The sequence below is a fragment of the Notolepis coatsorum genome (genome assembly GCF_963971535.1).
Source record: "Notolepis coatsorum genome assembly, chromosome: 8".
Classification (NCBI taxonomy): domain Eukaryota; kingdom Metazoa; phylum Chordata; class Actinopteri; order Aulopiformes; family Paralepididae; genus Notolepis; species Notolepis coatsorum.
The window spans coordinates 13231146-13245768 of NC_140172.1; positions in this window are offsets into that span (position 1 = coordinate 13231146).

A 14623-nucleotide genomic window follows, 5' to 3' on the forward strand; every position below is an offset into this window, starting at 1 on the left:
ACTGTAGTGAATAGGAAAAATTAAAATCAATACTGGTCGTCGTTATAGCTTAATTGCTTTTGAAACAATAAACTATTAAACACTTTCCTTACCTTTCTCATTGGTTTTTAACACTTCTCTGCTTTCAGTAAGTGTCTGGTTGAGTTTGGATACCTGTCAACGGAGGAATAGATTAGAGATCACAGTGACGGTGGGTAATGTGTGTTTGGCCCGTCACTGGTACTTAAACGTTTCATGTAGACACAATACAAAGTCTCCTTCTATGTGCCAAGCCTAAGGGCTAGATCCACAAAGAATGGATTGCACGGAGCAAGTTGCACCCTTACTTACAATTCATTATGAATTGAAAATGGGGGAACCTGATGTAAACAAGACAAAGGTCTTTCTCTGGTCTGCATCCCCTTAACAATTGTGTGTATTGAGCCGTACTGTACCCATTCTGCAATCTGTTAATAACATTTTCATTCAATCAATCAATTGATCATCAATCAAGCCCTAAGACTTCAGAAATGGAGTACAGCTTGCGGACCAGAGAAAACAAATAAAACAAAACAAAGACAAGAAAACCCACCCTTCCTCCAAACACATTTAGACAACCAGGTAGACAGACAGATGGTCAGACAGCAGGGTATTAGTCGACAAGTCGTCTTCTTTCTTTAAACATTTTTTATTAGCTTTTTCTTTTTTTATCCTCTTTTTCTCCGCCTGATTTTCAATTTTTCTTCCCATCCCAATTTAGTCGTTATGCCAATTCCCCCCCTCCCCTACCTGGTTGTTGTGCGCATGTTCCCCCTACTGGTCGGTACAGGGGAACCCTGAAGTCCACCACATGCTTCCTCCGACACATGCGGAGACAGCCAGCGGCTCTCTTCTCACCTGGCAGCGAGGACTCTCATTGATGAAGCGTAACGCGTGGGAGGTCACGCTGCCTTCACCATTTCCTGCCTTTCGCTGAGCAGGCGCCCAGACCTGACCTGTAGGCGTCGCTGTCCACAACGCCAGATTACCACCCTCGACTTCCCTCCCCCTAACCCAGCCAAACGAGTTAGTATGACGACCGGCCCAAGCCGCAGGGCAATGCTGACTCCGGGAGTCGAGACCGCAGCCTGTTGCATTGGTGACGAGCGCAATCTCCGCTACGCCACTTGACCGCAGCTTTTTCTTTATCTGTTTCCTTATTTGCTAAATGTAATACGACTTGTAAATGGCTTAATTATTGTTAACTTGTCCGGCTGTATCATTTATTTTGCTCTCTAAAGAACTACAGTTGAATCGTAGGGGAGGGGATGAGTACTTTCATTCTCGAGTGTCGGAGACAGACGTGCAGACGTAACAGCATAAAAGCCTTCCCACTCTCCCTGTGTGTGTGTGTGCGTGCACCACATAATACCTCCATGAGTAGTGTTGTCACGTGCGTGCACCACATAATACCTCCATGAGTAGTGTTGTCACGATACCATAGCTGTCAACATTGGCAGGAGACAAAATGTGTACATTTTAGCCCCGCCCCTTTCCCCGGCCCCGCCCCCCTCCCACCCAGCCCCGCCCCCCTCCCAATGGAGCTGCCTCGTCGCTGCCATCTGCTGGTCAAAACCTGTATGTACCCAGCCATTCGTTGTAGGGTCAACTTTTCCTACTTTAAGTGTAAATGCTATGTAAATGATGGTTTTGTTGAACATTTGTATTTCACAGGAGAGAAACTGTATTCAAAGAAAGCTATTAAAATAGTCTTTGAATCTAAATATACTTTCTTTGTGTTGATTTTACATTAATTCCATGATTTTACTCAAGTAAATATCTGTTACAAGCTTCGGTTTTATGTAGAAAAATGCTGTTTTTAATCTAGATTAATCTAGATTGATTACAGAAAATTGTGAGATTGATTAGTTCATTTTTCTTATCTATTGGCAGCGCTGGTGTATATATATATATATATATATATATATATATATATATATATATATATATATATATATATATATATATATATATATATATATATATATATATATATATATATGTGTATGTGTATATATGTAATGTGTGTATATATGTCAGAGAATCAGCCCCTTGCGTCCTTAGTGTATAGCATATGACATGGTGTATGTTTGTTCAATGATGTGACAGTGTCTGGCAACATACTGTTTGTGTTCTTTTTATTTCTTTTTTCTTTGTGTTTGTGATTTGTCTTGATGTGTTTGTGAAACTATAAAAGCTGAAAATAAAATATTATAAAGTGTAAATGCTATAAAAATACAGTAAATTACATTTTATCAAAATATTAACCATTAAATAAAGGTTGTAATCTGTAAATGTATTTGATTTGACTGTAAATGTTATGAATTGAAAATGGGGGAAGTCCTTCTCTGGTCTGCATCCCCATAACAATTGTGTATTGCGCAATACTGTATTGTACCCATTCTGCAATCTGTTAAATTTAGCAATCAATCAATGTATTACCATAGTGTCTTATACCTTCATCACTGTAGGCTACATATTAATACTACAACTCGTTAAAGCTATAAGAAATACCTATGGTCATTAATTTAGCAGTGGGAATATCATTTTTGGAACAGTGTGTGTGTCTACAGAGAAACGTGAGATAGAAAAAAAGCCAATGCGATTTTGTGTTTTTCCTCAATATCTCTGCAATGCCTGCGAGTTACCAGTAACTGTATTTGTCATACCATGACAATTCACGACAACTTTTAAAACAGATCAATTTATATTTATAAATCGCATTCAGGAAATTGGGCGTCAGTGAGTGAAGGCATGCTCTCCGTGGAGGAATGGGAGGAGGGGACGCGTGAACCTTAGGGGACGACAGGGGAGGCGCAGAGCAAACGGCTGTTCACCAAGTTCCAACACATTTACACATTCCTGCATCACATACAGTAACTTTGTATTGTTTTATCCACAGAAGATTTGCAAACCTTTTGTTCCAGAGACAAAAGCCACAGAGTGGGCAATCAAGAGGCACTGGCTAAGTTGATTTGACACCCTCGGTGCATCAGTCTCTCCCCTGAGCTCTGAGCAAATCCGCTCGCTGTTCTTATTCTTCTTCGGGTCGCAACGGTCTGACTTCCTGTGATAACGTTCTAATCTACACTGCTGCCACCTGTCGTCACGGAGGGGAATTGCAGCCATTTTGTAAAAATTAATAAGTACAAAATACGTGCCAATTCCGTGAACCGTGAACAGGGCGTGAAGAGGGTTGAAAAAACAGGAGAATCCCGGGAAAAACGGTAGGGTTGACAGCTATGCACGATACTGGCATTTAGAACTTCGATACAGCTATACCCTCGTTTGCCCCTATATCGCCATCTCACGCCATGCAGCGTTCCGGTCTAGTATTATTAGCCTAGGAATTATTCATTCCCACTGACTTTGATACTCTGACATTCTACTATCATTCGCCATAAAAGAGCGACCAAATAATTCTCAGTTGTATATTTGACATTGATAATAAAATACTGTAAACGTTATCTCTTTGTCACCGTGCCGTCTATTGAGTGTCTGCCATATTTAACTGTACTGTCTGGCAAGTAATAATAATAGTTAGTAGTAATCTTTAATCTATCACAATCTTTAATACAGTCAGGGTTTTGTAACCCCTCAGTTACAAGTAGTGTTGTCACGTGCGTGCACCACATAATACCTCCATGAGTAGTGTTGTCACGTGCGTGCACCACATAATACCTCCATGAGTAGTGTTGTCACGATACTGGAATTTAGAACTTCGATACGATACCTTGAAGCTGAAGCTCTGATCGCCTCATGCTTGGTTTTAAATTGTTCAGGAGACTCATTATGACAAACGCCTCCTTATGATCGTGTCTCTAAAAACGACAGCCCGAGCGTAGTCCACTTGTTTGGGGATAAAGCTCATGTGCTGCTTGTGGTCGTCGCACGTTACAAGGTTTAAAGTGGAATTCCACCCCAACAGAGTTTCCACCCGAAGTTGAAATTAAGATTTGTAACAATTTTGTGTTTTATGATTGTAACTTAGCTTGTTTCACCCGTTTGACTATCTCATGACTTATTTCGTCTCCAATCAGTGCTATGATTTCCCAGATGGTTGGGTTGGTGTTGCACAGAGTCATTGAGCTGATGGCCTGGGGATAGAAGCGGGCTCACAAGTCATTAGACTAACAAAGGGCTGCTCTCAGGCTGAATGTGTCAAGTAAGGGGGGGGGGGGTTACATTGCTTTCTGGGTAAAGTAGTCATTACACATGACAAGAGAAATGGTTGAGATTGAAAAGTATCTGCCTGATTTGTACAAGTGATGGCTTATTTTGAAGGTATGAACCTGTACTTTCATATTATGTAAGACAATTGAAATCCCCTTTAGGGGGGGGGGGGGGGGGTCAGAATCACAGAAAAGCCCAGACATGAGAGGGTTAACAAACCTGTTGGGGTTTGAACTCAGGACCTTCTTGCTAATCCCCTGCGCCAATGTACAGAATGTGAGAAATGTTGATGACATCATGATACCTGCTGGTCTCTGTCCAGCAGCTGCTTGTGAGCGTCTCGCAGGTCCTCCTGACCACCCTGCAGCAGGAGCACCTTCTCCTGGAGGTCCTCCTCAACACCCTGCAGCAGCAGCACCTTCTTCTGGAGGTTCTTATCCTGCGTCACGATCACCACGTTTTTCATTTGGTTCTTCTCCGACAGGCGTTGCAGCTCCGCCAGCAGCTTCTTGATGATGCTGTCCGCCTAAAAGACAGAGGCAGGCAGCCGGGTCAGAGGTCAGACTGGTAGACATCAGGATCAGGATGTTGTAGCCTCCCCCTCCATCAGGTCAGCCCAGACCCTGGAGGCCTTAACGTCCCGGCTAAAGACTCCTCTCTTCTCCCTGGCCTTTGACCAGAGCCCAGCCTGCCTCCTAGGTTGCTACATTTAGTTCCTTTATGTCTTATTTTGTAATCTGCTGCACTTTTCTTTCTTTTATCCCAACCAGGGGTGTCGTTTTGGTATGGCAAGGTGTGACACTCGCCATACCTTGGCTCGTGACGTGATAAGTTACAGAGGTGGTCTAATTTAAACCACAAATTAGTGATCATATTGATTGTCTACAAATCACCACAATACTGCTGATCACACCAGAGGTAATATGATCAGAGCAATAATAAGAGAGTTGGAAGGGCACTGGTGGTGGTTTAGGTGAAGTTCACTGCCGTCACCATGAGACTAGAAGCTACTTACGGTGAACAACTCATGGGACTCTTTTTAAAGTCACCGGACCAACCAGGCCGAGCCAGACCACCCAGACCAACCAGACCAACCAGACCACCCAGACCAACCAGACCACCCAGGCCGAGCCAGACCACCTAGACCAATCAGGACCAACCAGACCACCCAGGCCGAGCCAGACCACCCAGACCAACCAGACCACCCAGACCACCCAGACCAACCAGACCACCCAGACCAACCAGACCAACCAGGACCAACCAGACCACCCAGACCAACCAGACCAACCAGACCACCCAGGACCAACCAGGCCGACCCAGACCAACCAGACCACCCAGACCGAGCCAGACCACCCAGACCAACCAGGACCAACCAGACCAACCAGGACCAACCAGACCAACCAGACCAACCAGACCACCCAGGACCAACCAGGCCGACCCAGACCAACCAGACCACCCAGACCGAGCCAGACCACCCAGACCAACCAGGACCAACCAGACCACCCAGACCAACCAGACCACCCAGACCAACCAGACCAACCAGACCAACCAGACCGAGCCAGACCAACCAGGACCAACCAGACCACCCAGACCAACCAGGACCAACCAGACCACCCAGACCAACCAGGACCAACCAGACCAACCAGACCAACCAGGACCAACCAGACCAACCAGGACCAACCAGACCAACCAGACCGAGCCAGACCACCCAGGCCGAGCCAGACCACCCAGGCCGAGCCAGACCAACCAGACCAACCAGGCCGAGCAAGACCACCCAGGCCGAGCCAGACCAACCCGGCCGAGCCAGACCAACCAGACCAACCAGGCCGAGCAAGACCACCCAGGCCGAGCCAGACCACCCAGGCCGAGCCAGACCAACCAGGACCAACCAGACCACCCAGACCAACCAGGCCGAGCCAGACCAACCAGACCACCCAGACCAACCAGACCACCCAGGCCGAGCCAGACCACCCAGGCCGAGCCAGACCACCCAGGCCGAGCCAGACCAACCAGACCACCCAGACCAACCAGGCCGACCCAGACCAACCAGACCACCCAGACCAACCAGGCCGACCCAGACCAACCAGACCACCCAGACCAACCAGACCAACCAGACCACCCAGACCAACCAGACCAACCAGGACCACCCAGACCAACCAGGCCGACCCAGACCAACCAGACCAGCCAGGCCAACCAGACCACCCAGACCAACCAGACCACCCAGACCAACCAGACCAACCAGGCCGAGCCAGACCACCCAGACCAACCAGGCCGAGCCAGACCAACCAGGCCGAGCCAGACCAACCAGACCACCCAGACCAACCAGACCACCCAGACCAACCAGGCCGAGCCAGACCAACCAGACCACCCAGACCAACCAGACCACCCAGACCAACCAGACCAACCAGACCGAGCTGGCACCAGCTAACCCTACTGTTATTTCTGTCTTCTTAAAAATCAGACCAATTGTTCCGTTTCCGTGTCCTTTCCTCAATACTACACTTAATGTTAGGGCTAGAGCTAGTTAGACTACATACCCCTAGACTGGTGTTAGTTCCAACACTAGCTAACCCCTAGACTGGTGTTAGTTCCAACACTAGCTAACCCCTAGACTGGTGTTAGTTCCAACACTAGCTAACCCCTAGACTGGTGTTAGTTCCAACACTAGCTAACCCCTAGACTGGTGTTAGTTCCAACACTAACTAACCCCTAGACTGGTGTTAGTTCCAACACTAGCTAACCCCTAGACTGGTGTTAGTTCCAACACTAGCTAACCCCTAGACTGGTGTTAGTTCCAACACTAGCTAACCTCTAGACTGGTGTTAGTTCCAACACTAACTAACCCCTAGACTGGTGTTAGTTCCAACACTAGCTAACCCCTAGACTGGTGTTAGTTCCAACACTAGCTAACCCCTAGACTGGTGTTAGTTCCAACACTAGCTAACCCCTAGACTGGTGTTAGTTCCAACACTAGCTAACCTCTAGACTGGTGTTAGTTCCAACACTAGCTAACCTCTAGACTGGTGTTAGTTCCAACACTAGCTAACCCCTAGACTGGTGTTAGTTCCAACACTAGCTAACCTCTAGACTGGTGTTAGTTCCAACACTAGCTAACCCCCCTCTCAGATGTTCTATTTACGTATCACCAACATAGTGAAATAGGGCAATTGTATAACCAAACCATTACATTGTAAAAAAAAAAAAAAACTTCACCTTGGTTGCCTTAGTGCAATGTTACTAACCTTGGTCTTGTCTGCCTTAACCTTGATGACATCTTCGGAGAGTGATTTGACTGTGGCTTCCATTGATTCCTACAGCAACACAAATGAATAACAAATCCATTAAAACACACTTCAGTGCAGCCTACTTCAAGGTCTATGTCATGATGACACATGTGAAATATCACTCAGGGCTGTTCAAAATGGTAAATGTTCAAACTATAATGATGTGTTCAAAATGCTCTCTCTCGACCATACCAAAAAGAAAAGAAAACGCATAGCGTCACTTGCGTGCCAATTTTAACACTTTAATCGCCAAAAACGCCGGACCACGTCTTTCCCCGCCATGCTCATTCTGCCAAAGACGCCGTACCACGTCTTTGATCTGTTTACATCTTTTTTCCATTTTCCCAGTCTGAACTTCACCGCGGAGCTTTTGGACTTGAGTTTGAACCGGAAACTGCATTTCCTCTCAAATTACACTAGGTGGCAGTGTCCCCCTATTTTCTAACACTGTATCCCAATAGAATGATATTGCAGCCTACAATGAAGCTGATCTTTGATTGGCCAGCATACCTGACCGCAGGTATAAGAGCTTACGCCGTCCCAGAATCGACGAGGTTTTGTTGGGGAGAGAGATAGAGAGAGATAGAGAGATTGAGAGAGATATTTACTTTGAGATCAGCGCATAGTCGTATAGTTATAGTTTTATACAGTATTAGTAGTAGTATCAGAATAATTGTAAGGTTTCAGCTGTGCTTTAGAAGTACCTAGTCGTGCTAACTAGTAGTACTATTGTGAGGGATTAGTGGTAGTCTAGTTAGTATATTGTAGTAGTAGTAATAGTAGTTTGATCAGTTAGTTGTTCCATTTAGATTATTATTTCAGTATGAGGAAACGTAGTGTAGGGAAGAAACGTGGGGACAGGCCGACGGAGGATCGGTTTGTTCAAACCAAGTTGGCGTCAAACCTGTTGCAGCGCCAACGACCGGGCCGTTGGTAGCTCCAACCGGGCAGCGCCGTGAGACCGTCGCTGGGCCCAGCGGCGTGTCTCGCCCCGGGAGCGTATCTCCCCGTCGCAGTTCGAGGAAGAGGAAGGTGGCTGTGCAGACAGTGTCTTCTTCAGACTCATCGGACAGCGATTCAACTGTTCATGAATCGGACTGCAGCGCCGATTGGAAACCACCAGGTAAGGTCGTGTTGATGTGATTGTGTGTGTGAAACGTGTATATTTGATAATGCTTTACCTAACGCTAATGGATTCATTGTATACTGTACTGTCCATGTGAATATGTAACGCTAGTTCGCCAACCAACGCCGGTATGTATTGATTATAGATCAGGAGTCCTCCGACGACGACCTTGATCTTCAAGTTTCAAGTTTCAAGTTTCTTTAATAGTTGTCATACAGAAGTACAGAATACTTTCATACAAAATGCTTCTTACTGTTACGCTCCAGAGACTGTGCTAGACAAGATAGTATCAAATAACATAGTATAGCATGTAATTTAGAAGAAGAAAATGAGGTCACAGTGTTCGGTATAGACATATGTACAATGTTCTGAGTTACCATATAATATACAATACTATGCAGTGTACTAATGTACAGTACTATGTAGTGCAAAGCAGAAATGGGATGAGGTACAATTTAGGTACAATTTACAGTAAGGTGTACGAGTTGTAGTGCAATCCTTCATCAATAAATATAAAGTGTGGGGAGTGGGTGCTACAGTGTGTTTGTTTAAAGTGGGTGTGTGCTATAAAGTGTGTGGAGTGGGTGCTACAGTGTGTTTGTTTAAAGTGAGTGTGTGCGTGTGGATGTGTGTGCTATGTGCGTTTGGTGGTTGTTGTTGTGTAGTGTTCATTGTTCGTTTAGCAGCCTGATGGCCTGGGGATAGAAGCTTCTTCTGAGTCTTTCTGTGCTCGCCTTGAGACTCCGGTATCGCTTGCCTGACCGCAGCAACGCTTTAATGATTCTCTTAGCCTTGCCCTTGCAACGCTTGTTGTAAATGTTCTGGAGGGTGGGGAGCCCCCCTCCAATTGTGCGTTCGGCTGAACGTGTCACTCTTTGTAGTCTGCTTCGGTCTTGTGCAGTGCTATTCCCAAACCAGGAGGTGATGTTGCCAGTCAAGATGCTCTCTATTGTACATGAGTAGAAGTTCTTAAGGATCTTCTGACTGACTTGGAACTTCCTTAGGCGCCTGAGGAAGTAGAGGCGTTGTCGTGCCTTTTTTAAAGGTCCGCCTCACCTCATGCTCTGTTACCCTGAACACTGCGTCTCCATCAGCAGCCGACCCCCCCCCCCCCCATTGCCGTGGCTTGTGGGCTGGTGTTGTTATTACCAGCATCAAACCTCGCATAGAAGGTATTGAGGTCATTTGCTAAGGAGATGTCACTGTTCAGTTTGAGGGAGGCGCCTTTGTAGTCTGTCATCGTTTTGAGCCCCTGCCACATAGCTCTAGAGTCAGCTTGTTCAAACTGGAGTTCAATTTTATCCCTGTAGCGCCGTTTGGCCTCTGTCACTGTCCTCCTTACGTTGTATTGCGCCACCTTGTGGTCATTCATGTTGCCTGCCACTAGGCCGTCGTTGTATGCTTTGGTGCGCTCTCTCAGAGCTTCACGGACGGATTTGTCTACCCAGGGTTTTTGATTTGGGTAAACTTTCATTTTGGTAGTGGGGATTGTTTCTTCCACCAAAGTACAAACATAGTCCAGCACTGTCTCCGTGTAGACATTAATGTTATCTGTGTCGCGGAACACGTTCCAGTCTGTGCAGTCAAACGCAGCCTGGAGCGTCTCCTCTGACGTCAAATCTTGGTAGGAGATATAATCATGGTAAGTGTACAGCACATTTTGATGCATGTTCATATTTATTTCAGTGTATATTCGCCGACCAACGTTATCATTTATTTATTATAGACTCTGATTCATCTCACGACGACGGCATTGGTGGTGGTCGCGGAGAGCAGGGTAAGATAGAGCTCATTTTGACGAATGCAATGTGAATATTGTGTATATACATACAGGTTCAAATCGATGAAGTATACCATCGTGTAAATGTGTTATTCAACTCAAAACAGCTAAATTATTGGAGATTAGATCGTTCTATAGGCCTTGATTTACATGTGGTCACTACATGTGCTCTGCATCTATATGGGGGGAGGTCATGGCCTTGTTGTACATCAATAGAATGCATCACTTTGAAGTACATCAAAGAGAATACAGGTTCAAATCGATGAATTCGTGGACAATTGTTTTATTCAATTCAAACAGCTAAATTATTGGAGATTATATTCAGTTCCATTGTATTTTTTAAATTAGTTCTAAATCTACATGTGCTTCAAGCCATCTGTGTGTTGGGAGGTCATGACTGCATCACTTTGAAGTACAAGGGCTTTGAAGTACAAGTTTTTACAAGGGTGTGTGTGTGTGTGTGAGCAAGATAGAGAAGGAGAGATTCCATTTGCCTACAGATGAGCCATGTTGCTTCATTATCTGTGTAATTGGGGCCTCAGCATGCCCCCCTGACACGCTGTAATCAGACGTCACCCAGTTGTCTTTGCAAAAAGTGTGTGTGTGTGTCTCCTAGTTTCGAAGACAGCTGGCTGATTTATTTTCTGTGCATTACAGGATCCGATACCGACTCAGCGTCAGGTGGTTGTACACCCACCTACTTGGGTATGTACTAACTGCATTCATGTATGTAAATGTATTACTATTGTGTTTTATGAGACTTACTTACTGAATGAATTCAATCCAATTCAGATTCTGGCGCAGAGAGTGACAGAGAGTGACAATGGCCGCCCACACGACATAGCATCACAGTCTACTCCTGCAGGTGATTGTACATAAAATATAACACATAATGCTATATATATATATATATATATATCATGTAAATAAAAGGACACTGCATTGCCCTATTGTAATGTATTACATCATGTGATTCTAGAACTGGATGATAGTCGGGACATTCCGGAACCCGTTGCAGGGCGGAAGCGCACATCTAAGAGCGGTAAGTTGGCCTCACTCTGCACACCACTTACAGCTGACCTCTGACCCCCACACCACGTCCAGCTCTGACATCTGAACCCCACACACACTCACTCATTCACTCACACACAGTTTGTAACTACGTGGTATATGAATGTTTGTCTACAGTAGGGGTGTTATGATAATTGTATATTTGTATAATTGACAGGTCGTGGCGTGCGACGCGGAGCGAAGAGCAGGTCGGCGAGCCGTCAGGACCAGGAGAATGCCTGGTCTCATGAGGGCTGGGTGCTTCGTAGGATCCCCTTCACATCCCAACCGGGGCTGCTCCAGGACGCCGCGGCACTGAATTCGCACCGGCCTGCAAAATGGCTAGATCTGTTCCTGACAGATGACTTTCTCAACGCCATTGTTGCCCAGACCAACCTCTACGCGGATCAGTTCATTGCCCGGCTGGATCCCACGCTAACCAGTAGCAGGGCACTGGTTTGGAAGGCCCTCACATTGAAGGAGCTGAAGCAGTTCCTTGGACTGATCTTCCTGAGCAGTGTCCTTTGGAAGCCTCGCATGGACATGTTTTGGACCACTGATGAGCTGATTCGGTTCTACTCAGCCACCATGTCACGCAACCGTTATGAGTTGATCTGGCGCTTCCTCCACTTTGCAGAAAACACATCCCTAGATGTAAGAGACAAACTATGTAACGTACGCCCTGTAGTCGATTATGTCAACATGAGGTGCAAGGAACTGTACCAGCCCGAACGTGAGCTCGCCATTGACGAGGGGATGATGGCATGGCGAGGCCGCCTGGCTTTCCGTGTCTACAACCCCAACAAGCCAACCCGGTATGGCATCAAGTCATACTTCCTGTGCGAATCACGCACAGGATATTGCTTCGCCTTTAAGCCATATTGCCGGGATGGCGCGAACCTGGGGGACACGGTCGTCGGTCTGCTTGGACGTTTGGCCGGCGCAGGGCATTCTTTATACATGGACAATTTCTACAACTCCGTGAGCATGTGCGCCAGGCTCCGACAGTTGAGGACCGACGTCTGTGGTACCCTCAGGAAGCACCGGGGGGAGCCAGCCATCATCAAGAACCTGACCAATGCTGACATCGGTGTGGGGGAGCGCATTGCTGTCAACAACAAGCAGGTCATGATTGTGGCATGGCGTGATAAAAGGATCGTGAAGACGATCACCAGCTTCCATGAGGACACCATGGAAATGGCAAAAGTGTGGCAGAAGCGGAAGAAGGGCAAAGCAGTGAGGGTGGAGATGCTCAAGCCGTCATCCATCATGTCGTATAATAAATTTATGAAAGGAGTCGACCAGTTGGATCAAAACCTGGCGTACTATCCGTGTACACGTAAGACTGGAAAGTGGACCAAAAAGTTTGTGCTGTATCTGATCCAAATATGTATGTTCAACTCTTTTGTCTTGTACAAAACCAGGCATCCACAAGGGTATTATCACAACCTCTTCCGGTACACCAGGGCTGTGGCGCGGACCTACACAGGAGCTGAGGAGTTGAAGATTCCTGGGGTGGCAGAGGAGGAGGGCGGCGGTGGGGGTGAGGAGGAGGCAGGGGCTGAGCAGGTGGGGCGTGACAGGCAGCGCGACCCTAGGGCCCCACCGGGGGACCCGCAGAGCAGATTAGTGGGTGGCTTTGGGAAACATGTAATGGTGGCGTACAAAGCCACCCCCAAGCAAAAGCTACCATGTAGGAAATGTCGGTCTGCCTTAGGCGTGGCCTCAGGGGTGAAACCAGATATTTTTGCACATCGTGCAAAGTCCCCCTGCATCGTGAAAAATGCTTCACTCTGTATCACACAAAGAAGGATTTTTCTAAATAGTTTCTTTATTAGTTGTCATACAGAAGTACAGACTACTTCTAAATAATCCGGCACACAGAAGTACAGAGTACTTCTAAATAATCCATCATTGTGTGATACAGACAGAACCATGTGTACCACTCCGGTAGATAGTATAGCTAGCTGAGAGTAGTATAGTATAGTATAGTATAGTATAGTATAGTATAGTATAGTATAGTATAGTATAGTATAGTGTATGGGTAGTTGCACTGTTTTCTGTACAAGACAAATGCGTTGAACACATGTATTTGGGCCACGGTTGTAGATATTGCATAGGCATGTTTGGACCACTTGCAGATGAGACGTTATGTTAGCGATCTAGCTGTGTCAACTCCATTCATCATTTGCATTGTGTGTGTATATAGTTTATTTTTTTATTTATCTTTTTCCACCCTCATCTTTACCGTTTGCACAGAACCAATGGTTGCTGACAGTCACCCAGTTTATAAAAGTATATACTGTAGGTAACGTACCACACTTTTCTAATGCAGTCCATTGGCCTCTTATTTATATACTTTGGAAGCCTGTATTGGATATTTTTTGGTCCACAGATCATCTGGCACTTCATCCATTTATCAATGGACAATGCAGTCATCGATGCGAGAGACCAACTGTAAGATACGCCCTGTAGTTGATCATGTGACGTGCCTGTACTGTGAATGTTACCAGCACACTTCTAAATGCACAGAAACAATGGTTGGTTATCATCCAGTGTTCACTTTTTATAAGGTATTGTCTTGGTAAATTACCATAATTTTATACTGTGAATATTACCAGCAAACTTCTAAATGCACAGAAACGATGGTTGGTTCTCATCCAGTGTTCACTTTTTTATAAGGTATTGTGTTTGTAAATTACCATAATCCTATACTGTGAATGTTACCAGCAAACTTCTAAATGCACAGAAACAATGGTTGGTTATCATCCAGTGTTCACTTTTTATAAGGTATTGTCTTGGTAAATTACCATAATTTTATACTGTGAATGTTACCAGCATATGTGTCTAATGCACAGCAACAATGGTTGGTACTGATGACTGTCACCCAGTTTATTGAACATAAAAATGTCTTCACTTCATCAAAGTTTCAAGTTTTCTGCATTGTAAAGTATTCTGTATTTTATAATAATGTTTTATGGACCTACACCAGTAGTTATAACTTACTTGTTCGTTAGGGTTGATAAGGTAGTAGTATTTCCAGGTGAAACTAATTGATATATTATCAATACAAGATATTATTACTTTATGAATGTGTTTATCATGTATGGACGAATAAATTGGAAAACAGGTAGGTACAGAGCAACACAGTGTCTACAACACAGGAGCAGATTATGCACAGTACATGAATGA